The sequence below is a fragment of the Capsicum annuum genome, chromosome 10, assembly GCF_002878395.1.
Source record: "Capsicum annuum cultivar UCD-10X-F1 chromosome 10, UCD10Xv1.1, whole genome shotgun sequence".
In the NCBI taxonomy this organism is placed as follows: domain Eukaryota; kingdom Viridiplantae; phylum Streptophyta; class Magnoliopsida; order Solanales; family Solanaceae; genus Capsicum; species Capsicum annuum.
Window position 1 is genome coordinate 15,096,076 of NC_061120.1, and position 25,065 is coordinate 15,121,140.

General features: G+C 30.5%; 1 pseudogene; it reads right to left on the reverse strand.

Moving 5' to 3' along the window:
* Positions 1 to 19,568: 19,568 nt before the first annotated feature.
* LOC124888128 lies at positions 19,569 to 19,815 on the reverse strand (annotated as a pseudogene).
* Between the last annotated feature and the right edge of the window lie 5,250 nt (positions 19,816 to 25,065).

Genomic DNA, 25,065 nt, shown 5'->3' on the forward strand with positions numbered 1-25,065 from the left:
TTATTCTGGTTCTTTTATGTCCTGTTTGTTATTGTTCCCTTGTAGTGGTATTGCTCGCACCTGATTCTATGAATTGTTGTTGTTATGTATGATGTATGATGCTACTTTAAATGATCAATGAATTTAATGTACTTTTTTTGCTATCATTCTTTTTCCACTTTCTAATGTTTTTACTCTTGTCGGTGTAGCCTTAATGACTATGTGTTAACATGTGTGATTATCTTTGCTTGGTTTACTGTTTTTTCTCTTTGATGATGTCAAAAAAAGAAAGATTAAGGTATAGTGTGTGATTGAATTAATTAAGGTACAGTGTGTTATGATGGTGTTGGGTTATGTTGGTGCTGGGACCAGGTCCTCACATGTAGGGGGAATGTCAAAATGTTAGGTATCATTAGCGGGGGAAAGTCATGGGGTATGGTATTAGTGGTAAGGGGAATAAGTTGTGAATGCTTATAGTGGATCTTGTGTAAAAGTTGAGTATTGGTTTGTCGTAAAAAAAAAGGGGAAAACTTTCATCTGAGTCATTATTGAAGATTGTAAAAATTTATTGGAGAAAAGACAAAAAATGACCATCAGAGTTGTATCAAATTTGCTAAAAGACACCTTAACTCTGTAGGTGACCTATTACCCCACAAAAGCTATATAGACCATTGTAAAGGGGCTATTTTGATCAATTTTGAGCTTGTGTTTACATTCACGCAAATGATGCGCGTGAATGTAAAAACTTGAATGCAACCTCTAATAAAAAATTGATAATTAATTTAATTATTTTAAAAACTCACCTTCTCTTTGAAAATCTCATATTCCCCCAATTCCTCCGTTAAAATAGCCTTGGGGAATTAAGAAGAAACACCTGTTGCTCTTCTTAACAAAATCAGCTTCATAATGCTTATCAACCAAGAGACAAAGAATTATGTTTTACAATGTGTGTTTCTACAAAAATTTACAAATGCATGAACAAAATATGTATGATTTAAGAAAGAAAGAACTATGGAGTATCTATTTAATGGGTAGATTGGGTTAGAGATGTACCTCAAATTTAGCACATTCTCAGAGGTTTGTTGCAATTACAGCCTTTCAACAAAAATTCAAAACTAAAATTAAATGAATAATTAGATTCGGATTCAAAATCTGAGCCCCAAGTCTTAAAATCGAATCACTACTTGGGAAATTGATGTTGTACTATTTGGGGTTTCTTTGCCGGTGGAAATTCCCAGTGAGACAAAAACGGACGAAGTTGGAGATGGTACGATAGTCAGAGTTTAGGTGGCAGTGGTCAGTGGTTCCTATTTGGGTTTTAATGGTGATGAAGGTTTTGCTAATGAAGAGAAAGTTGGAGGAGAAGTTAATTTAATTAATTAAAAGAATATAACCATCACGCGCCTAAAATTAGATTAAGATTGAAGATAAAATAAATCAAAATGGCCCATTTACAATGGTCTATTTAACTTTTGTGGGGTAACAGATCGTCCGCAAAGTTAAGATGACTTTCAATAAATTCGTACAACTTTGATGATCAATTTATGTCTTTTCTCTATTGATTGAGGATACAAGCATGATGAAGATCATTAGATTCTATATGTAGAACTCCGCTTAAAGATATAGAGTTTCTTGGGGTATGCAACTAAGAGTGACAAATAAGTTTGTCAATTAAGTAGGGTCTTTCAAGTTTTAAAAATTAGGTAAAAGTGATAAAAAAAAATTTCAGTTTTTTAATTTCAATATTTTTGCCCCAACAACTATAAAAGTTGTCTCAACAACAACAAAATTTGTCCCAACAACTATCAAAGTTGTCCAACAACTGTGCAAAGTTGTTCGATAACTGTGTGAAGTTGTTGGACAACTAATGCAGTTGTCTGAACAACTGTCTTTAGTTGTTTGAATGACTTTATTTTTTTAACTTAATAATATTGTGGGATCCACTTATCACTTTTAGTTAATTAAATACTTGAGAGATATTCTCCATTCATTTTTTGGAATTTTTTCTTCTCCCGAAAAATTTTAACAATTCTACTTTTAAAAGATAATAAACCTTTTTAGGCTTTTTCAATTACATTTTTTTTATATTTAGAAGAATGAGTTGGAGGACGACCAAGGATATATTTGTCATTTCACATTTAATTTGTAAATTCATTAGTTAATAGTTATATCAATAAAGAACTTCATTAGCCATTTCTTTTTTCTTTTTCACTAAAAATAGATTGAAGTACAATAAATGGTCAGTGTAAATAAATTTTACTATATTATATAAAAATATTTATATGTAATCTTTCATAAAAAATGAGATTTTTAATCTTAAAAATAAGATATATAATAGTCCATTCATTTCTTTTTATTTGCTCCATTTGAGTTGTGCTTATATTACTAAATATTTCCTTCAAGAATAGTTTAAACAAAATTTTTTTGTTATGCCCTTATTCAATAAATGTAATCATTATTAATTTGAAAAGAGGCATAAAATTTAATTAGGGATATATTAGTGAAATTACGTCTAATTTTATAGGAGTAAGAGATTAAGGTGTGTGTCTAACCCAAATAGAGCAAATAAAAAGAATTGAAGAGAGTACGATGTAATAGATAAACTAACCTGCATGTAAAATAACTTTAAACGAACATTAAATAACATATATATAATTTTTAATTCCTTTAATAAAAATTTTAACTCCACCAATATTAATTTGATGTGTGCTCTATTTTTTGTAGATAATTTTCAACTATAATGTATCTTTTGTATTTTTATATTATTTAACTATGAAAATAAATGTATGATATATTTATATGGATAAGAACAATATCTTATCTCCTTAATATAAATATGTCATTTAATTTTATTTATATTGTATATTAGGTAAAAGGATCATATTTAAAATATTGTCTGTAAGGTTTTATAAAAAATATTAATATACTGACACTTATAATTTTAATTTATCCTCTTGTATAATTTTTAAATAAAATTAAAAATTAAAAAATTAAAATTAGTTACTTAATTAAAGAAAATGTGTTTGACCTGATGTTAAAATAAGCATTGATGCATAATGTATTTTAATTTCAATTAAGGAAATTTAAATAAGTTGTAAGCTATTATTTGATTTTATACGAATAAAAAAATATAGTTTTTTTAAAGTGTGAGCTCTATTATCATTTTCTATTATATTTATTTAAAAATATTAATTTAATTTTTTTGATAAAATAATTAAATACTAATAAATATATTTAAAATTGCAATATTAGGCCTGCAAAACGGGTCCTTCATTATCTAGTATTCTTTATTTTTATTATATAGAAAGGTGAGATCAATAATGACCAAAGACATTATTGTAATTTCAAAGCTAACATAATGACATTTTAGATATTTTGTGCACCTATAACTCTATAGAAACATCTAGACAACTATGATCTCTCTTATATATAAAGGATGATAAAAAGTTTTGATAGTCTTCACAAACTTTTTATCACTTCATGTTGCTCCATGTGGCTCTTTCTTTTTTCTTTTATAATCATTTCTTTCCTTTTTTGTCTTTTTCTTATTTTGATGATACTCAATTTTTTTTTCTTTTAAATTTACTTTTAGATGAATCTTTGTTATTAGTGTAAATTATTTAGTAGTGTAATAAAGAAATAAAAAAATATATCTTACTCCCTTCGTTTCAAAAAGAATGATCTTGTTTAATTTGATGCGGGGTATAAGAAAGTACAAAAAACTTTTGTATTTTGTGGTCGTGAATTAAAATTATGTCAAATGTACCAAAACGTCCTTTATCTTATGATTCTAAACATGATACGTGAAAAGTTGGAATTAAAATATTATTAAAAAAATAAAAGTTCATTCACTTTAAAAAAAATAAATGAAAAATAAATTTTTATTTTTAAAATTGAGAGAGTAACAAACATCTACAAGACATTCATCTATCCACAGTTCGTATCATTCAAAAATAATTTCAAGTTTTCACAATATCTAAAATAATTTTAAAATATAATTTGTTAAACCTTAAAAAGTAATTTAAATAATGATTTTTGTTCATACTTTATTATGATATATGAGAATTTATGTCATAATCTTTTTATTAAATGTAAATTTAAACAATCTACTTGAATCAAATGGGAAGAATAATTTAAAATTTAAAGAGAAATTATATTTGATGTTTGTTCCATTTAAATATTTTCTTCAATCGTGGTGTTCAGTCGAGTTTTATCTCCTCTTAACTAAATCTATGGAATAAATTAGTTACTTTTGAGTGTAACATTTATTATTATTTTTGGTTATTTTTACCTAAAATTATTGATAATTAATTTATATTTAATGTAACACTTACAAATATAACCAAGGGTATAACATATTTTCCATATTTTTTTAATATTCCATATAATATTTATGTGGACCCCACTACAACTTTATTTTAAAGAAAAAATAGATATAATGATCATTTCATTAGAATCTTTTCAGTGTCACTAATGATGTAATCTGTCACATGTATCCCACATACCTCAACAATAAGTCTATTTTAATATGTAGCTAAAAAAAAATAATGCATTATGTAATGTCTATTTTAATACATCCTATGTCTCATTTCAAATTATATTTTTTTTAATCAATTCGAAAAAAGAATTGAAATTTTTTATTTGGTTAGTATTTAGATACTATTATTAAAATTTTAGTCATGTTGAATTTCATTTATCTGTCAAAAAGTTCACAAAGGTATAATCTTCTATTTAAAGTTTATTTATTTAAAGATAATCTGAAACATTGCGAAGTTTTTCATATATCTTAAATTCGAGTCTAATCAAAATGATACAGACTGAAATAACGGGAGATATAGTTTATAGGAGGATGTGCAAATTCTCACAGATGTTTCATAAAATATAAAAATGTGAAACTAATTTTGGCCATATATTTAATTGCATAAAGTCACTATTACTATATTATAGTAAAATAATAAAAAGTACTCATAAATATTAAGTAGGTATTTATCTATCAAATACAATTCCTTCATAATTTCAAAACTTCACATGATACATATCATCACAAAGATTAACAATACATATAATTTATGAAAGCATAATTATGTATTAATCACTAGTGAAAATTATTTTAAACAACTTATTTAAAATGTAATATTGACCACCTTATGTTAAATTACTACAATAGATATCATGTTAACTTTTGTTAACTCTTTTGATTCTCTTTATTTGAGCTAGTAAATTTTTTCAGCAGGTAGACAAGTCACTTTAAAAGAAATTTCTTGCTTACTATATTAAAATGGTTTCTTACTTTGAACGTATATAAGACAAGACATAAACAAAATCCTTTAACATTGTGATTCACTAAAACGTTCATCCAGTAGGTCCTTAATTTCGTTTGCTAAACACCCATAAAATAAATTTAAATGTATTTAAAATCAATTTATGTATGAATTAGGATCCTTTATTGCTTCGTATGATTATATAAAAAAATGTTAATAAATAGATATTTATAACTTTAATCTATTCTCTTGTATAATTTTTACATAAAGTAGAAAAAGAAAAATATTAAAATTTAGTTTTTTAATCGAAAAGAATGTGTTTAACCTAATGTTAAAATAAGCATTAGAGTGTATGATATTTTAATGTTAATTATGAAAACTTAAATAAGTTGTAAGCTATTATCTGATTTTATAAAAATAAGAAGTTATGTTTTGTTATATTATGTGATTTCTACTTACATTTTCTATTGTGCCTATTCAAATATTATTAATTATTTTTTAAAAAACTAATTAAATAACTATAAATATATTTAAAATCATATTATTGAGCCCGGGCCCTTCATTATCTAGTACCAAAATACTTTTTTTTTTATTAAGAGGGAATTCATTAAATAAATTAAGAGTTTACAGAAGAAGAAGGGGTCTTGGTGGCCCTTGTGTTTGAAGAATTAATTACAAAAATTGTACTATTAGAGTTACATGCCACAACTTTTCTGAGAAAAATATTTACTAGTATGTCTGTGTCCAATTCTCTGTCCATATACACAGGAGGAACTAACAAAATATGTGGTCGGTCCAAAACTGCACTTTTGTCCCCCTCATTTGCTAGTACATCTACAACTCTATTTTGTTCTCTGCATGTGTGTCTAAGCTCCGAAACTCCAAACACCTGCATCAAAGACCTGCACTCCAAAATGATGTTAGATATGCTATGTAATGTTGAGTAATATCCATTATGGATTGCATAGAATCAGTGTCAATTACAAGAGGGGTTGGATTTCTATCTAGAGCAAGTTTCAATCCCTCAAGGATGGCTAGGAGCTCGGCCTGAAGGGTTGAGACATGGTTGAAGGCTCTAGTGAAGCCTAGTACCAAAATACTTGTGACATGGTATACAATTCACCGCCCTTCGACGGCTTAATTGGCACCTATGGAGACAAGATAACATTACATTGTTATCAATGAAAAACTTCACAATATTGTATGTACACGTAACATTTTATTTTATATATAAGAAGAGCCACTTCAACATGTATGCTTATTGTAAAAAAAAATTGCTCTAAGGGCATTATTGTCAATTTAAATAAAATCTTGTGCATTGTTTTGTGTTGCAGCTTAAAAAAAGGAACATAAATCTCTAATGACAAAACAATCACCCAAATTTCTCTTAATACCAATTGTATCCCCATGTGATGTAATCTTTCCACACGGTGGACCCACTTTTATGGGAGTAGTGCAAATACCTTATGTTTTTCTTTTATGGGATAAAAAATAATTATAATTTTTGTCAATTTTATATGCATTTTTAAATAGCTTTTATAATTTTAATATAATTAAGTAAGTTTAAAAAATTATAATTTATATTAATTAATTATAATTAAATTTTAAAATTAATAAATTTCATATATTTATTGTTAATTTTTCTATTATATTAAAAATAATTCATTTTAATTTATTTTAGTAAATTAAGAAAAAATTATCATTTTCTTCTAACATTAATCTTGTGATTAAGTTACTATATCAAATACTAAATGTCAAATTAAGATTTTCAAAACATATTAATAAAATTAATTTAGTAAAATAAATTTATAATAAATATTTTTAAGATCTATGTCAAATCAACATGGACCAAGTAAGAAAACTAAAAAAAATATTTATTAAGTCAGTGTAAATTCCTAATAAGATTTTACCTTCGCATGGGGTAAACATAATTTATTATTATATCAGAAGAAAATTTATCATGCATATACTAATAAAATTTGGTTCTTTCATAACTTTATATAGTTTGATTTCTTTATATTATTTTGCTCCTTGAATTTTCCTTGGTGCCAGGTCATTAGTGTGCTCTATTTTTCTTACTGTTAGTTTTGTCCTTACCTCAGTTTTATTTTTTCCCCCTATTTGAGTTTAGTTTTGTTTCTTGTTTATTTCTTCTAATTTGTGTGAGCCTTGTATTTCCTGCTGTTGCTTTGTTACTACTATTGTTTATATTTTCTTATATTTTCTTGTAGTAGTGTTTGTGGGCATTGATGGTTGGATAGGGTCATGTCCGAGGGGTTGGGGCGAGGGGTCGTTGGGGGGTGGGGGAAGAGAAAAGGGCGGGGGTGGGAGGGAGACCAAGATTTGGCCTCAGGGGCGGTAAAGGAAGACATGTGGATAGAGATGGTAGGATGAGGGTTGGGTCCTAGAATATAGGGACTCTTCAGGGTAAGTCCATAGAGCTTGTGAAGATTCTTAGAAAGAGGAGGATTAATATTGCGTGTGTTCAAGAGACCAAGTGGGTAGGTCTAAGGCTAGGGATGTGGACGGTTATAACCTTTGGTAATCTGGGAGCGAGAGGCGTAGGAATGGAGTTGGAATCTTAGTAGATGAAGAGCTTAGAGGTCAGGTAGTAGAGGTAAAGAGGATCAGCGATAGGTTGATGACTATTAAGTTGGTCATTGGGGGGTTTACCCTGAACGTGTGTAGTGCTTATGCACCGTAAGTGGGCTTGGATGGGGAGGAGAAGATGCAGTTTTGGGAGTCTTTGGATGAGGTGGTGAGAGGCGTGCCTAGCTCGGGGAAGATTGTTGTAGCAGGAGATTTCAATGGGCACATCAGAGCGTTACCGGGAGGCTTTGGTGATGTGCATGGTGGTTTTGGTTTTGGGGAAAGAAATGAAGAGGGGGCTACTCTATTGGATTTTGCGAGGTCCTTTGGGCTAGTGGTGGTGAACTCGGGCTTCCCAAAGAAGGACGATCACCTGATCACCTTCCAAAGTACGATAGCCAAGACCCAGATTGACTTTTTGTTACTTAGGAAAGGGGATAAGGTGTTGTATAAGTACTGTAAGGTCATCCCGAGTGAGAATCTTTCGACCCAGCATAGGCTCTTGGTTATGGATTTGGGTATAAGAAAGGATAGGAAGAGAAGGGGTGAGGAGTGTAGACCTAGAATTAAGTGGGGCGGCTTGACGCCAGTGAATGCTTGGGAGATAGGGGAGAAGTTGGTGGAAATAGGGTGTGAAAGTGTAGGGGGGACGTGGATAGTATGTGGAATAGGGTGGCTAGGTGCATCAGGAAGAATGCTAGTGAGGTGTTGGGTGTTTCTAGGGGCCGGGCCGGGCATCATCGGGGGGATTGGTGGTAGAATAAAGAGTTTAAGAAGAAAGTGGAGACCAAGAAAGGGGCGTATGCTAAGTTGGTTGAGAGTAAGGACGAAGAAGAGAAGCGGGTAAATAGGAAAGAGTATAAGTTAGCTAGAAAGGAGGCTAAGTTAGCAGTTACGGCAGCTAAGACGACAGCTTTTGAGAGCTTGTATGCGGGGTTACAGGAGAAAGAAGGGGGAAAAAATTTGTTTAGACTCGCTAAGGCTAGGGAAAGGAAGGGTCATGACCTCGACCAGGTGAAGTACATTAAGGGGGAGGACGGTACAGTATTGGTGGAGGACGGCCACATAAGAATAATGGCAGTTGTATTTTCATAGGATCTTGAATGACGAAGGGGATAGAGCTACTGTGTTAGGGGAGCTGGAGCACTCAGAGGAGTGTCAGGATTTTAGTTATTGTAGACGTTTTAAGGTAGAGGAGGTTAGAGAGGATGTTCGCAAGATGCGAAGGGGTAGGGCAACGGGGCCTGATGAGATACCGGTGGATTTTTGGAAGTTTTCTAGCGAGGCTGGTTTAAGGTGGTTGACTGAATTGTTTAACAAAATTTTCAAGACGGCAAAAATGCCCGAGGATTGGAGGTGGAGTACTATGATCCCTTTTTATAAAAACAAGGGTGACATTCAGAGTTGCAATAACTATAGGGGTATTAAGTTATTGAGTCACTCTATGAAGATTTGGGAGAGAGTGGTCAAGGTGAGGCTGAGACGGATAGTATCTATTTCGGAGAACCAGTTTGGATTTATGCCTAGCCGCTCGACGACGGAGGCAATTCACCTAGTACAGAGGCTGGTAGAACAGTATAGGGAAAGGAAGAAGGACCTGCACATGGTGTTTATCGACTTGAAAAAGGTATACGACAAAGTCCCCAGGGAGGTGCTTTGGAGATGCTTGGAGGTAAGTGGAGTCCCGGTGACATTTATCAGAGCAATTAAGGACATGTATGATGGAGCTAAAACTCAGGTGAGGACGGCGGGAGGAGACTAAGAGCATTTCACTGTCTTGACAGGATTGCACCAGGGATCTACTCTTAGTCCCTTTTTGTTTGCTTTGGTGATGGATGTGTTGATGTGGCATATTCAAGGAGAGGTGCCTTGGTGTATGCTTTTTGCAGATGATGTAGTTTTGATTGATGAGACGCGAAGGGGTGTGAATGATAAATTAGAGGTGTGGAGACAAACTCTTGAGTCTAAAGGGTTCAGGTTGAGTAGGAGCAAGACAGAGTATTTGGAATGCAAGTTTAATGACGTGAGGCTGGAGAATGAGGTGGTAGTGAAGTTGGAATCACAGGTGGTATGTAAGATGGATAGTTTCAAGTATCTCGGGTCCGTGATTCAGGGTAACGGTGAGATTGACGAGGATGTCTCGCACCGTATTAGGGCGAGATGGATGAAGTGGAAACTCACTGCGGGGGTGTTGTGTGATAAGAAGGTGCCGCCCAAGCTTAAAGGCAAATTCTACAGGGTGGCAGCCCATCCGACCATGTTGTATGGAGCGGAGTGTTGGCCAGTTAAGAACTCCCACATTCAAAAAATAAAGGTGGCGGAAATGCGGATGTTGCGTTGGATGTGTGAGCTGACTAGGAAGATAAAGTTCGAAATGAGACTATCATGGAGAAGGTTGGTGTGACTCCAGTGGAGAATAAGATGCGGAAAGTCCGATTGAGATGGTTCAGACACGTGATGAGGAGGGGCATGAATATGCCGGTTCGTAGGTGTGAGAGGCTAGCTTTGGATGGTTTTAGGCGGGGTAGGGGTAGGCCGAAGAAGTACTGGGGAGAGGTGATTAGGCGGGACATGGAGCAGTTACAGCTCACTAAGGACATAACCCTAGAAGGCTAGGGTCAGTTTGGGTCGCTAGTGTAGGGAATTACTTGGTGGGGGTATTATTCTTGTTATGATACCTTGTTTCATGCTTTATTACGAAGCTGTTTACTTTTCTCTATTTTTTATTACTTGTAGGTGTCGTATTTATGTTATGCCATCTTGTTCCATCCTTTACTATGTATTTGTGTAGTATTTCGTGTCTCGAGCCGAGGGTCTATCGGAAACAGCCTTTCTAATTCTTTAGAGGTAGAGGTATGGATTGCATACATCTTACCCTCCCCAAACCTCACTATGTGGGAATACACTGGGTTTGTTGTTGTTGTTGTTGTTGTTGTTGTATATACTAATAAAATTTATCAACACTAAAAAGATACAGATTTATGACATGTTTAACTTTTTTCGACAAAAGAAAATAATTAAGAAGACGTTATAAAAAGAAACAGCAAGAGAACAAAAATACATGCATTTAAATATGCTTATATATAATGTTGGATGGGTCTCACAATACTTTCTAACTTTGCATAGATTTAATTTAAATTATATAAATTTAAGTGATTTAATAATATAATAATTTTATCTTAATGAATTGCAACAAAATATTTAAAGTAAATCAATTTTATTATTTTAATTGACTTTTATATTCATAATTAATTTTTTTTACTAATTTATTTTAGTTAATTTAAATTTTAAAATTATTTTTTCTTATACAGAAATACTAATATTTAAACTTAACTTTAAATTTTTAAAGTACAAAATTAATAAATTTAATTTAATAAAATAAATTTCTAATGAATATTTTCTTAAGATTTGTGTTTGGTCAATATCTATCAAGTAAAAAAGAAATAAAGAAAATTATATAATAAAATTTTATTATTGTGAAGGATAAACATAATGCACTATCCAATAATGTTTAATAATATCATATTTTGTATATGCAAAATATAGCATAATTTAATAATATAATAATTTTATCTTAATTAATTGCAACTAAATATTTAAATTAAATCAATTTTATTATTTTAATTGAATTTTCTATTCAAAATTAATTTTTTTACTTATTTATTTTAGTAAATTTAAATTTTAAAATTATTTTTTTCTTATATAGAAATACTAATATTTAAGCTTAACTTTAAATTTTTAAAGTACAAAATCAATAAATTTAATTAAATAAAATAAATTCCTAATGAATATTTTCTTAAGATTTGTGTTAGGTCTATATTTATCAAGTAAAAGGAAATAAAAAAAAATATATAATAAAATTTTATTATTGTGAGAGATAAACATAATGCACTATTCGATAATGTTTAATCATACCATATTTTGTATATGCAAAATATAGCATCCCATATTTAATTAATATACTACTCTGGTGAGTTATCGATGATTACTATTGGATATGATAAAATTATGTTAATTTTTATAGGAGTAACATAATCAATCGCTCTTAATTAATTATTATGAGTCATCTAGATATTAAGAAAATATATAATATTTAATAAAAAGATAAAATAGACATAAAATGCGAAATTAACTTTTGATGTTTTAAATTAAATTGTCGTTCTTCAAATGACGATTTTACCATACCACCCCTTATTATAAGTCATTTATGTATCAGTAAATTAAGAATAACAAAATGATATGTCAACATAAAAAATTTGATTGACTATCAAAATTATATTAGTGTCATATAAATTAAGACGGGACAGAAAAAGATATAAAACAAAATATATTATTTGAAAATGAAATAAAGAGTACTGTAAATAACAATAATTAACAAAAATATTTAAAAAATTGACTAATTGCTAAAATTTTATCTGTGCCGCATAAATTGGGACGAAAAGGGTATTTCTATCTTATTGAAAAATTATATAAAAAATATTATAAATCATAGAATTAAAAATTTTAAAAATTTAAAAATATAAAATATTTGGCTGACTCTCGAAATTATATTATTGTCACTTAAATTGAAATAGAAGAAAAAGTATTATAAATTATAATCATTAAAAACTTTAATTTTTTTAATAATTAATTATCTAAATTCTATTTACATCACATAAGTGGAAATAAAAAATATATATATATATATTGGGCCCGTGCAATCTAGTTTTAAAAAGAATTATGTTTATTATTTTCCGATGCAAACAAATAATTTTGTAATTTCTTATAGGTTCATATAAATTATATTATTAATTAATATTAGATGATTTGTACTCCATCATTATGCTAATTAATAAATGCAACCCAAAAAAAAACAAACTAAGGATAAAAGCTAAACGAAAAACCTATGCTATTATTATCAAAGCACCTCGTTATTTTTCGATTGAATATTCAAATATCATGTTTCCTAATGTCTTTGTTCGTGCCAGAAATTTACTAGCACGATTAGTTCGTTGAATAAGCTTAAAGTGCTATAGATTATTTTTTTTTGGTAGGGACAGTGTAATTTATGGTCTTAATTTTTGACTAAGCAAGCGTGTTTAGGTAATGTAAATTAATACATGATTAGTGGTCCTAATTAAGTACGCGTATAACAAATATTTGTTAGAGTAAATTAACTTAGATAACCCACTAAAATCATCACCACTTACAGGCTAGAGTTGGCTAGAAATTAGAATATATGACTACTAAAATCTAGCTAGTTTTAGGTAGGGGTTGGAGTGGGTGGGGGTGGGGGAGGGGGAGGGTGGCTGTTGTTAGGGGCTCCTTGAATAAAATAAAGATCCAACAAATTAATTTGAGAAAAAATAGCCAATGTTTAATGTTATTTAGTTAAACCTCTCTATAACGATAAATAATAATTCTTTATAACAATATTTCATTATAATGATCTAATTTCTTAAAAAATTAATTTTCCATGTAATATTTTACTTGGGTAATTCTACCTATAATAACAATGCACTACAACATTTTTGGCCTACGGCCAGTCTTGTAAAGCGTGGCCTAAAATAGCAGAAAGTGTGGCCTTTGATCAAAGGCTACACTTTTGGACTTTAGGCAACACTTTTTGGGGGTGGCCTAAAGAGGCGTAGCCTTTGATCAAAGGCCACGCTTTTCAAGTGTTGCCATTTTAGCTACACTTAAAAAGAGTGGCCATTAAGTTATAAAGGTCACGCTTTGTAGCTTGTCATTGGCAACACTTTTGTTTGATAAAGCTACACTTACAAGTGTTGCCTTTGTTTTGGTATTGGGCACACTTCACAAGCGTAGCCTTTTGTAGCACCTCTACAGCAACACTTAAAAAATGTTGCCTTTATTTTACTATTGGGCACGTTTCAGAAGCGTAGCCTTTTGTAGCATCTCTATAACAGCACTTAAAAAGTGTGGTCTTTACTTTCTTAAGGCCACACTTTTGAAGTGTAGCCATTAATACCTTCTCTAAAGCAACATTTACAAAGTGTTGCCTTTGCTAATTTGCACATACACATCTAAATAAGTTGCACAATATACATCCCTGCTCCCAATGACCACACGTTTAAAACATAGCATTCTTGTCTATTTTATACGATTAATATTTACAATAAATTTTGATTGAAAAATACAATTATATTCTCATACATCCACTAGTCATATTATACATCATTATTCTATTTAGATTGTCTCAAAACACTATGTTAGATAAAAATAACTCAAAAATTATAGTACACACAAATTTTCATCATGTTCCCTTCGAGAAATAGACTGACTCCATGCTTAATCTAGGCTTTCCAACGTCCTCGATCACAATATACATTATTATTGATATCCTTGATGATTTGAGTTGAACTATGATCTTCTCTAGTTGAATAACATACTATGTTGTTGTATATAACATAAACAGATCCACCTAATGTTTCCTTTAAAAACCACCTTTTCCTGCATTTCATAAGAAAATAACTATAATTAAGTAAAGAATAGGAAAATGAACTAGAAAAGAAAAATTACTATATTTGAATAGAAAATGTGACCTAAACAAAATACCAAGTGTACTCCCATAAACTAGGGTCTGGGGAGGTCAGAGTGAACGCAGACCTTACCCCAACCCTCAAAGGTAGCGAGGTTGTTTTCGATAGACCTAAGATAAAATGATCCATATTCCCAAGCTATTGTTTCATTCTTGTTATGAACGTAACTTTAACATACTGCCACAAATAGAATTACTGCATTTAGAAGTCTCATCTCACTAATGGCTAACATGTGGGAACTCTAATATAAAAATATGCTAACCTTTAATGCCTAGTATAGAAATGGAGTAACTCAAGTCCATTGACCTTTATATTGATGTCTCTTATCCACACCAGCATTTTGCTTTGCCTGGAGTTTTGACTGTAAGAAAGAAAAACACTATTATGTAGAAAAAATCAACTGTTGGATTGTGGTCCAAACGCCACATAATCAGAACTTAATTGGACCCAATTGCAGGCCACATATATTTAATTTCAAGAGTTTATTTAAGAGTTTAAGTTGAGAGTAGGTGTTTTCGAGAGTTTATTTAAGTCTGTCTCAGTTCCTAGCACAACAAGTTGTCTACGTTTTCTAGTAGCATATACCAATGATATGTGTCTAGAATACTTAGAATTTTGCACTAGAAAGCTATACATGCAACAATGAACTTAAAAAGTTCTTCTGTGAGCAGAATTTACCTTCTTCCTGAGAGCCTGTTGAACATAAAAGAAGCAGTTAACGACACTTTCACAACTAGCATAAGCCTCAATCTCAAAAAGAGTGCAGTTTACCTCAACTAGAACAGTTTTATGTTCATTAACAGCTATTCTTCGTGCCTCCTGGACAGCGGTGAAAATAGCAAGAGCATTATTACCATCCACACGAATACTACGAATTCCATAGCCTGTCCTTTGGTAACAACACCATCACCTAAGTAATAACCATAAATAGATGTCATTGTCAGTAGCCAACTACATAATTATAAGGTTGTTTCCCAATATAAGGTTTTAAGGTTAACCGGTGGCCGTTAAGGTTATAAGGTTGTTTATTAAATGATGTCCGCTAATTTTTATGTATAGATTAGGCTTTAAACGCCTAAAAAAATATATCCTTGTAAGATGACCAGGTACAACTTTCAATACCTATATGTCGTTCTTTAATAAGCATTTAAGTGGTTACTTAAAGATACAGAAAAATCAAAGTAGCTTTCACTTGACCAACTACTACTTACATCCAAACCAAGATAAACGGAGCTATAAAATCTATCAAGCTATCCATATCATTTACATATAGCACATTTCCTTGTCCACTTTAAATTTAATCAGAAAAATAAAAAAAGTAATTGCAGTTCATCAAAAGAAATGACAAAGTACCCAGCGAAGTTTCTTCCAACTCATCTAAGCTACTAAATACTAATAAGTTCTTAAAAGTTGATGATTTACCCAGCTAGGTATGCCTTTACTATTTTAGCCTTCAAGGTATACATTCATCCACTAAGGAGCAAGAAGTCTGTGCAAGCCTTACTCCTACAGCGTGGAGGTAGAGAGATTATTTCCATATACCCCCAGCTCAAGTAAATAAAACCTTCCAATAGTGAGATGACCATTTTTCAAGTAACAGATTATGCTCAAATACTGTAACCATTTTGTCATTGAACTTTCTAGAAACAAATCATCCCTTGACACATTCTTTCTCTACTTTACCCTATTTCCATGGCTTTCCCTTGACCTTGATTGTTTTTTAGCTCAGTGAAAGGACCCACTGGAAATGGTAGGAGTGCTAATATTATAGCAAGAATGGAACTTGAATTTGTGAACCTATAGAGACCATTGGAAACATGAGAATACACAAAGTTTAAAACACATCTTTATCAAACAATAATATGTGCTTGCATGGAGTGTGTGCATGGGTCTATCTATATATTTTAAAAGTAAATACTTCTAATGATTATAGTGTGAGTTATATGGTCACAAACTTTGAAAAGTTAACCAAATAAAGAGTGAGAACATATCAAACTCGACCAAATGAACAGATATTGTTGCCAAAACAAGTAAAAAGGAAAAAGACAACACATCAATTATAAGACAAACTTGCGCACACACAACAACTGCACTTTAAAAGTCATTAAATATATGCAGTTGTTAAGCTTCCACCAAAGTCTGAATAAAATTATATTTTGACAAAAAAATGTTGATGTTATCCAAATGACATATCATTGTTAGGCATAACTAGCTTATTTAACTAGTATTCAATTAGGTACAGTCCTCAATAAGCATTTAATCCCATTAATCATGTCAATTAGATAAAAAAACTCAGAAAAACTGTATATAATGGAGGAAAAGAAAAGTCATAAATGTTATCAAGATAATTCCAGTCATAACAGGAATGAGAGTCAGTAGGAAGTGACAAACCTGTTTTTCAAGTCTCTCTCTTTTGAATTCCAATTGCATAATTAGATCAGTTATCAATTTACTTTGGAAGTTAATATCTCAGGCAGTAACCTTCTTTGTTTCTTCAGCTTTACGTAACGATGCCTCCAAACGTGCCAACCTACTCCTTGCAAAAGTTAATTCTTCACTGAGATCTCCATTAGATTCTGACAAGATAATTCACTTATCTTCAGCACTCTCCATCAAACTTTCTTCTTTTGAAACTTTTAATTTTAGATCTTCAATCAAGTTTTCTATGTCTTTGGTTGTAGAAATCAACATGATCTACTTCTCTTGACTAGCTTTGGTAGATGCAATTGCATGCTGAAGTCGATGCTCAGAGTCCCTCATACTTTTCTTCGTAGATGCAATATAATTGGACAGCTGGAACTCAGAGTCCCCCAACAGTTTTCCAAGAGATTTAACCTTATCCACAAGGTCATTAGAAGTGCTTTCAGATTTCCCTAGTAAGTTGTCTTTTTCTTTGAAATGTTCCTCCAGTTCTTGATGTTTAGATTATAAGTGGCCCTCTCTCTGAACAGCACCATTCGGATTAAATGTGCCATCTGGAGTCGACCCCCAGTAGTTCTTTTGAAATTCTTCAGAAGACTTTATCAGCATTCTCTCTCTCAAACAACCTTTGCCAAGAATCCTCAATTTCTTCCTCCATGCAGAGAGCTTCTTGCTACAACCATATTTATAATTCTTCTTTAACTTGTCAAGATTCATTAAGCTTCTTCTCAAGATCTAACTCTCTTGCCAAATACTTCTGCAGTATTCGCAGAATGTGTCTTTGCTACTCAACAATCTGTATTTTTATCTGTCTTTAGAGTTAAAACTGCAGCACCATTAAATTAGTCTGCTGCCTCGCCACCTTGTAAATTATAATCAGTACAAATTATGTAATTCAAATCTATAGTATAAAATTTGTTACTAAACAGATTAGACTTATGAATATATCAAAACTCCCCCATAAAGTGGCATCTACAAAGGGTAGAGTGTACAAAGACCTTACACCTACCAAAGTAGAGAGTTTTTTTCCATAGACCCTCATTTCAAGGAAAGATCATCCAATGCAAAAGAAATAACAAATGCACAAGAAAAATTAGTTTGATAAATTAAGGAACTTAGTGAAAACTAAACAACACCAACAGTATGTCCAATCATGATGCTTCAAAAAGACATAATGGTCAATAGCTGCAGAACCAAATGAGGACTTACTGGATGTCTACAATCAGCAGCGATAGCAAAAATTGTGTCATCTCTTTGTGCTTTTGGTTCTTAATTTCTTTGATCTCTGTCATAGAGGCTGTCAACCAGAACATGAAAAGTAATACTTGAGCTCCATTTTTCTAAGTTTCTAGGACTCTCCAAAAATATTGCCTCACCCGTGTTGGATCCTTAAAAAATACACTATTTTTGAAGGATCCGACAAGCACCCATAGACATGTGAAGAGTCCGAGCAACTTAGCCTTTCTTTCAAACACAAGTGGATAGAAACTGGTTAAGTTTAGACGACATGCGAGTAAAAAAGAAGTTAACGTACAAAGCTCGGGAATAAAAGAGATATGGCACAACAATATCAGAACTAAATCTTTCTTATAGCATTAACTAAATTCTCCAAGAACAGAAAATGTTCAATTCATACCAAAAAATCATCAATTTGATTTATACATCATAATAACTTTCTATAGAAGGACCAAGTGAAATGTTAGTCAAATGACCTACTTCTTAGTGCTCTTCTTCTTGGAATCAGAGTTAGTAGACACTGGTTTGGGATGCTTTTAAGTCAAACTTGGGTCCATGAGAGGATTGTGATTAACGATAGGCTAGTTGGCTATAGTGACAAAAGTCGTAAAGACAACACCACCAGCATACCTTAACAGCATAGTTTGGATTGAGCCAAACACATAGACTATGAGGAATGCTACCACAACAAAGCTCACAAGAAGTATCTGCATCAATTGCTCCACTAGCTTTTGTCCTTATCAATCCATCTAAAATAGATGACAAAAAAACAAATGAAAAAATTGTACATTATCACAAAACAGGTAGAATATAAGTAAGTTATATTTATACTAAATCCACTGATCGAATTAGCTATCCATTAGTCCAAACCGACAAGCTAGTTGGGATCGGTCATTAGTTTAAGCACTATCTCTTTTTGAAAAATAATTCTAAAATAATAATGCATAGTCACTGTATAGTTTGTGTTAATGTTCTGGTTCCTATATCAGAAAAAAATTTGAGACAAATAAACCAATGAATGAACTATTCATTACAACACAAATGTCTATTCAGGAAGGCAATTCAAAATGTTACTGTGCAGCTCTATCATGATCTGCAATCCAAGGTTCTAGCTTTGACAGAATCACTATGTTCCAGGGAAGCTTCACGCTTAACTATGTAAGGCTGATAGCCTGCTGCAGTTAACAGATTTAAACTCCTTATACTATCTGCTAGGTCACTTTTTAGTTAAACTCCTTATAAGTTCAAATTGTTTTACATAGATTTCAACAGCGTAAGAAAGTAAACTACGTCTACGGTACTACAATTCTTCAAAATAAATGTCCCCACAAAACGTGATGCAGAACACCATTACAGGTTAACAATCAGGAATCAATACAAAATATTAAATATTACAAAGTATTGCAGTGAAGAAGGGACAGTCGTGGTGGTAACAGATTCAGAAAAAATTCAGCTCATATAAAAAAATCACCAATTATATTTGATTGATACATCATTATAATTTTCTGCAGAAGGAACAAGTGTAACGTTAGCAAATGACCTACTTCTTAGTGTTCTTCTTGGAACTGGAGTGAGAAGACACTGATTTGGGATGCTTTTCAGCCAAACTTGGGTCCAACCAATTGAGATGATTGTGATTTAACACAGGCTAGTTAGGTATGGTTACAAGGGCCATAAAGACAACACCACCAGCGTACATTTATAACATAGTTTGGAACGAGCCTAACAAAGCTCATAAGAAGTATCTGCATCAATTGCTGCACTAGCTTTTATCCTTGCAAATCCATCTACAATAGACGACAAAAAGACAAAAAAAAAACTGCATATTATCACAAAATAGATAGAATAGAAGTAATTCATATTTATACTGAATCAACTAATCCAATTAACTATCATGTAGTCCAAACTTTAGCGCCATTGATCGAATCCTCAAAAATGCCCCCGGAGTCTATCAGATCTTCCAAAAATTACACACTTAAAGATCAGAGCAACATAGCTCCAGCAGAACAAGAATTACTAAAACTCAAATCTATCTTCCATTAAAAAGCACTTATAATCAACCCACTAAAACTCCTATCTTCACTATATTATTGGTTGATATGCTAATAGAGTTGAGCTGAAGTTAGATGAAATTTGACGATTTTGAAAATAAATCTTCCATGAATTCAATGGATTTGAGGAGAAATTTGGGCAAAGAGCTGAGGGTTTTGTGAGCTCTGAGATCTGTGAGATATTTGGAAAAAGAGATCAATATATTTTATTAAATATTTTCTTTACTCATTTATTTTTGACTAATAATTAATTGAAGGGAGAGTAAAATATTTTGGAGGGAGAGTGAAAAATTTGTAATGAAAATTTAGGCTACATTTTTAAAATGTTGTCTTTAGAATTATAATCATGCCACACTTAAAAGTGTAGTCATATGTGTAAATAAGAGTTGCCAATTCTATCAAGATTTGGCAACGCTTATAAAGTGTGACCTATATCATTAAAGACCACGCTTTCTAAGTGTTGTAAAAATTAATGTCGCCAAAAGCTAAAAGTTTAGGCTACGCTTTAAAAGCGTGATCTTAAATAGTATAGGCCACACTTTACAAGTATGGTGTAGATTTAGTGTGACCAAAAGACAAAAATGTTGTAGTGATGATTGAACCTTCTATAACATCATGCTCAAACACTGTGTAATAAATTTCTTATAAGAAATATATTATGTATAAAATAAAATATTAAAATATTTATAATAAAGGGGTCGTTTGGTTGGAAAATAACTTATCCCAAGATTATTAATTTTGGGATTAACTATCTCGTGATTAGTTAGCCCATTTTTAAGGAGGGATAATAAAAACACTACAATTCCAGAATAATTAATTTCCGGATCAGTTATTCCATACATTTTGTCCCAACCAAACATGTGATAAGATCCTCTTCTAAATTAATCTTGAAATTAATACTCCTTATCTCTCCTATCAAACAATCACTAATATCATACACATGATAAATTTTAAGTAAAAATATCTAAAAGAAAAAAAAATTATAGTTAAATAGTGTACATTATTTATGATCATTACTTCGCGATAAAGGACAACTGATGTTTCGGTTTTTACATTCATGCGTTTTCTTTATTTTTGTTAAACTGTTTAAAAATACATTGCTTCTTCTTTCTATACACAGAATCAATAAACAAAATTTTTGTATATTTTTGTTAATAATAATTAAATGAGATTTAAATATCAATGATCAATTTACTTATATAACAATACCTCAATTTAACGATCACGAAATATATGTACTTCAGATAAACATTGCCACTGATAGATTTTGACTGAATTGGAATTGATTTGTTCAATTTTTGACGATGAAGGAGACTGATATACATATTTATTAGTATTTGTCATCCTTGATTACCTCATTGTGAAGGAACAGTGGTCATGTTCTCAAGTCAACTATAACCGTCTTTTACCAAACTATTGGGCCCGTTTGTTACGAGTTAGAGGGATAAATAGTCTCGAGATAAAATAAAATATTATTTTATTTCATGTTTGATTTGAACTATTAACTATAATTGAAATTATTTATCTCACTATTTATATCATAACCATGAAATAAATTATCCCATAATTAATTATTTCGAGAAAACTCTTTTCCAACCAAACGGCCCCTAAGATTACAACTAGCACTGTGATGATGTAGTTATATTAATTTAGTTATTGAAGGGGAACGTCAGAGTAATCGATAAAATTATTATTATGTGACTTAATAGTTATTAATTTAAATCATGAAAGCAGCTTTTTGCAGAAATACAATATAAAATTGCATATAATAAATCCTTATAATTTGATTATTTTTTAAACTCTACACATGGTAAAAATTTTGATACATCAAACTGTTTTTTTAATATTAATTTATTTATGATTAAGTCCTTAGTAAGAGGATTATTCTTTAACTCGTGACTGACCATTCAAAGTGTGATTACGTAATACTACTTGTCAGTTGAGAATATTTGCTAATTGAAAAATCTATACGTACCTGACCCCATTTAACGTCACATAAAATTTTATTACTTTTTTCTTAAAGTTTCCAAAATGAATGGACCTTGATATACTAATTTAACAGTCCCAATTGAAAATACTTTGCATCTTCTGGAAAATATTACAACAACATCAATAACATATTACTCAGTATCATCACATAAGTGAAGTCTAAAAAGAATGAGGGCAAGTTACTTTACTCCTATCTACTGAAAATAGAAAGGTTACTTTCTTTAGACCTCCAATTCACCTAACGCATATCAAATAAGGTATGAAAATAATGAAGAAAGGAATAATAATAATAATAAATAATATAATAATTGAAGTAAAGAAATAACGGATAATAAAATCGAATAATGAGATATATAATAGTAATAAAAATAATACAAATTTTGAGAAGGAAAACTATATGATGTTTGACAACTTACTAACCGACTATTTTAATACTCAATCTCTATGACATTTTATCTAAGGTCATGTCCTTGGTAATTAAGCTAGTTGCAGACGTTTCATTGCTCACCTCTCCTCAATATTTCTTCGGTCTACTTCTACCTCTTCTCAAACTTACGATATCCAAACCTTAGCTTTCATACCTCCGCACTAAGACATCCAAGCATCTCTTTTTTACATGTCCGAACCATCTCAATCTCGTTTTCTTATTTTGTCACTTCGGAGACCACCCTCACCTACCCCAAATATTTTTGTTCCTAATCATATCTCTCCTAGTATGTCCATATATCCATCTTTAAATAATTATTTTTTTCAAAATATAGAAAATCAATTTTTAATATAAATTTTGAATACATAAATCAATAATAATATGTAATTATCAGTTAAAGTAAATAATATGATGGTAAAGTTAAAGATAATTTTAAGTATAATAATTTTTGCCTCCTAAAATAAATCTGCAAATCAAACACCATAATAGCAAAGAAAAGTATATATCATGGACCAACTTTGACATGTTCGGCATTGTTAAAATTTCTCAAATCTGTCAACAAAAAATAAATATTATTCAACCAAGCTTTTGAGATGAAAAGAATTTGAATAACTGTTAAGGACCCAACATTAATGCAATTGATATGTATATAACAACAGTCACGTAAAATTGACATTAAATTCTTAGTAAATTTAAATATATTTGCAAATCAGATTTCGTTTAACATAAACATTCATCGTCATATTCATGTAACATGTAAACTTGAAAGCATTAAATCATTTTTTTTTCTTTTGGTAATAAAGCATTAAGTCATAAATTATAACCAGATCTTCTCTAGGACACTTCAAAGCTAATTGGTATTTATCTTTGACAAAATTTCACATATAGACACCTTAGACTTCTCCGAACTAACTTCATGATCAAAGTTTTACTAATTAGATTCTATAAAAATTATTTAGTGACCTAATGTATTTAAAACTCATTTATACAATATAATTAATATTAATTTAAAAGAAAAGGGTTAGTAATTAATGCTCATTATTATTCCCCTTATATATATATACATATATATATATGCAAAAAAAATAAAAATTAAACGAATATACATACACATATGAGACAAAACACATTTGTATAACATATAGATATGCATATCAACTATGTGTTGAATAAACATATACATATGTATATCAACGCTATATTGTATGAACGTATAATATTATACATATACAATTAAATAATTGAACATTTGTATATTAGGATCCTAATGTACTGATACTCATTTTAATATGTGATACACAATGTATAAAAATCAGTGTATGTATATAAAAATAATTATACTTATATGCATATACATACGCATAATTAGATATACACAAATATAGAACATATGTATATACAGATGCATAATATATCTATAAACCAACACATACAGATGCATATACATATGCATATGTGTACCAACACAGAACAAACGTGTATACATATATAGTTTTACAAAAATCTACATATATACATCAAAAACATACATCCAATACATACATATGTGTATAAAAATATACAAATAGAAAAAATATACAATGCATATCCACATACAAAAATCTACTCAATATAATACTAGTAAATCACCTATATACAATTATCAAATTCACTAAAATAGGATCAAATACCCAATTATGAAAATAATTCATCCAAATTTATTCTATGAAATTGACACTAATATACGATTTGATTTTCAAATTATACATTCTATTCTATGAAAATAGATGAAATTTGACGAAACTCAGCGTCTCATTCAGAGAATACCTAAAATAATCAAAAGAAAATAAATCTATATAGCCGAAAAAACTAAAGATTACAGCAAAATCTTCAATGCATATCCCCACAAATGTTATGGATGAAAAATTACTTCAAAACATCTTCAATACAACAAACCCACAATAGATGTTTAGGAAAAGATAAAAAATCGACTGATTTGGGAGAAAAAAATTCTTTGAGATATGTTCAATAAGTTTGCATAAGTTAATGCCGTAAAATTAGCCAATTAGATAAGTGAGAGATTATGAAAAATTAAATACACGAGAGAGAATATTATTTGCTATATACATTGCATATTATATTTGTATATAGAAGTCGACAAAAAACAGTTTTATAATCAACAAATAACTATGTAGGATAATTTCTTCAAACCTTAACCATACCATGTAATTAAGAAATTGTTTTATCTATAGTGTGTAATTTTTCCTTTACCTTTCATTTATATTAACCCAACCCTACTCTTGGGCCATCACTCGTGGGCATTTAAATTTGAAAAAATTACATAACCCACAACTTATCGTTACTAAATTACATTTCTATGCTTTTTATTAATTATTTAAATGATATTTTTTAAAAAAATAGCCGGATACATCAACAAACACATAATTTTTTTATACATAATTTTAATTATGTATCTCCTTTTGATCTAATTTATGTATTATATATCTTGACTAAATAGTTTCAGAAATAGACGTATCTTAGTAATAAAAATTATGTATCTCAACTTTAAAATTATGTATCCGGATGCAAAT